We start from the raw sequence: 3,254 nt of genomic DNA on the forward strand, positions 1-3,254 counted from the left end.
TTGACCCTCAAGCTTCTTCGTCTGTCAACAATATGGTTCAAAATGAGGTTTATGAAGATGCTGCTGATTATAATGATTCTTCTGAAGATGATGAATATCATGATGCAGCTGAAGGATCTTCAGCTCCAGCTGCTCCTGTTCAAGGTGCTTCTGTAGATACACCTCATACGCAGAATATAGATACTGCTGAAGGGAATGCATCCACCTCTACCCACATTCCTGGTGTGGAGTTGGTTGTTGATCTTAATCTTACCAACTTGGGTATCAATGCTCGTGTGCCAGATAATCCTGAAATGAGGATTCACGATACCCACCCCCAGCAGAACATAATAGGAGATGTCCATCGCGGTGTGCAGACGCGTAATCAGCTGAGAAACAACCAGAATGCTGGTTTGTATTCAGCTATAAGAGAATCTGGTCAACAAAATGACTGGTCCTTCGCGTGTTACGTGTCACAAGAAGAACCAAAGTCGTGGAAAGAAGCATTGAAAGACAGTGCTTGGGTTGAAGCCATGCAGGAAGAATTACAGCAATTTCACAAGCTTGGTGTTTGGAAGCTTGTTGAAAAGCCTGAGAATTACAAGAAGATTGGCACTCGATGGGTCTTCAAATGCAAGAAAGACGACCGTGGAGTGGTTATTCGAAACAAAGCTCGTTTAGTCGTTCAAGGTTTTCGTCAGATTGAAGGGATCGACTACAACGAAGTCTATGCACCAGTTGCACGTCTGGAAGCTATTCGGATCTTTCTGGCTTATGCCTCATTCAAAGGATTCAAGGTTTACCAGATGGACGTCAAAAGTGCATTTCTACATGGTGTGGTTGAAGAAGAGGTATATGTCGAACAGCCTCCAGGTTTTGAAGATCCTGTTCATCCCGATCGAGTTTGGTTGCTCAACAAAGCTCTCTATGGTCTTCATCAAGCGCCACGAGCTTGGTATGCAACCTTATCTACATATCTGCTGGAGAATGGTTTTCGAAGAGGTCTTATCGATTGTACTCTCTTCATCAAAGAACAAGATGGAGATCTTCTTCTGGTACAGGTATATGTTGATGATATTATTTTTGGTTCTACTAATGATGTTTTGTGTAGGAATTTCGAGCGCATTATGCAGGATAAATTCGAGATGAGTGCTATGGGGGAAATGAATTTCTTTTTGGGCCTACAAGTGCAACAAACGGAGTCTGGGATATTCATCCATCAGACTAAATATGTTGGAGACATCTTGAGCCGGTTCCAGATGTCCGATGCAACGCCCATTGGTACCCCATTGCCAACTACTCACGGAATAACTCCTGACTTGAAGGGTGAACCTGTTAGCCCTTCATACTATCACGCGATGATCGGATCCCTTATGTACCTCACAGCATCAAGGCCAGATATAATGTACCCAACGTGCCTACTTGCCAGATATCAAGTTAATCCGAAGGCCTCACATCTTGCAGCTGTCAAAAGGATTTTTCGTTATTTGAAGGCTTACCCCGACACCGGTCTGTGGTATCCTAGGGATAATAACTTTGACTTGGTCGCTTTCAGTGATTCTGATTTTGGCGGATGCAAAATCGACGGCAAATCCACAACGGCTGGATGTCAGTTTTTAGGAAATCGCCTAGTCACATGGCAGTGCAAGAAGCAGACATGCGTTGCTACATCAACATGCGAAGCTGAATACATTGCTGCCTCAAGTTGTTGCTCCCAAGTTCTTTGGATTCAACAACAATTGTGGGACTACGGTTTTGAATTCCTAACTACTCCTATTTACGTTGATAATTCTGCTGCTTTAGATATCACTAAAAATCCTGTGCAGCATTCAAAGACCAAACACATCGAAATCAAATATCACTTCATACGTGATTGCTTTGAGAAAAGACTAATCGATGTTGTTAAGGTCCACACCGATGACCAACGTGCCGACTTATTTACCAAAGCTTTTGACAAATCTAGATTTGACTTCTTACTATTGGTAAATGGCATTAAGGTCAAGCAAGAGTAAACCAACATCGGAAAATCATTTTTGTAAATACCTTTGTGTGTTTTTAAATTTGTCTTAGTTTATTGATTTTAGGGGGAGTAGATCCAAAAATCTGAAAATCCAAAAACATCGAAAAATTTCAAAAACACAAAAACAATAGAAAATTAAAAATGAGTTTCCTGGCGAGCAAAAGAGAAAATGATAGTACATCAGTGGTCTATCCAACCTCTTTAAACCTTAAATGAAAAACGATAAGCAACTCTATATAAGATGTATCGGTAGGCTCACAATCATTTTAAAGTGTGCAGGGTGATATAAATCTTAATCGACTGAAGATCAGGTGGGAACCATTCATTGGCATATGGTCTTAGTACCGAAATTTCGTTTGATAGATTGCCGAGGTTCTGAGATATTCGGTCTTTATGCTGCTTATCATCTGGGTATCATGGTTGTATCTTTTACCGAAAAATAACGGGGACGCAAGTCTAGATCTTCCATGATACTATACATACGTGTACATATTACATACTGCATTCGACCTCAATAAGTGATAAACAATCACATGTCCAAACAAATAAGTGATAAAAATATCACATCTATCCGGGTGTCAAGTTCGTCTCTCTGCTGTACGGAAGTACTGACCTGTTCACGGACTTGCACCTGTGCCCTCATGCATACGAAAATCAAGTTCCTCATCAATAAGTGATTATATCACATAGGGCTTGTTTTTCAAATCAAAATAAGTGAGTATCTCACATTTTATACGGTCAAACAGATGATAATCGGTATACTCACCGGTAAGATGAACACTCGTGCATACCTTGATACGGGAATGTGTCGTGATGTGGATGAACACCGGTCGGTAAGTATAAATCATACCTTAACGTATCCCCTCGCCATGATTACATCTGATAAGTTGAGCTTAAGCGGACAACAATACCGATGATTGTTATAGGATGCTTATCTTAATGTTAACTAACTGAACAACAAGAGTGTTTTGGCATGACCGTACACTGATATGATTCTCTTACCCTCGAAACTCGCAAAAAGAATGTTTGTATATATTTATTTATTTACTGCTTAACTTTTATTGTTTCTTTTAAACAGTTTCGTCGTTTGGTGCATATCAGCACAACATTAGCGGTGATGTCGTTTGATAACACTCAAAAGACTTTAAATTGTTGTCTTTTAATTTCAAAAATACCAAAAAGATTTTAGGTGTGTTTTAATATAAACTTTATAAAAGCCAAAAAGATTTTCATTCTTCATTATTTTCGATCGTAC

Source organism: Helianthus annuus, chromosome 11 (assembly GCF_002127325.2).
Source record: "Helianthus annuus cultivar XRQ/B chromosome 11, HanXRQr2.0-SUNRISE, whole genome shotgun sequence".
In the NCBI taxonomy this organism is placed as follows: Eukaryota; Viridiplantae; Streptophyta; class Magnoliopsida; order Asterales; family Asteraceae; genus Helianthus; species Helianthus annuus.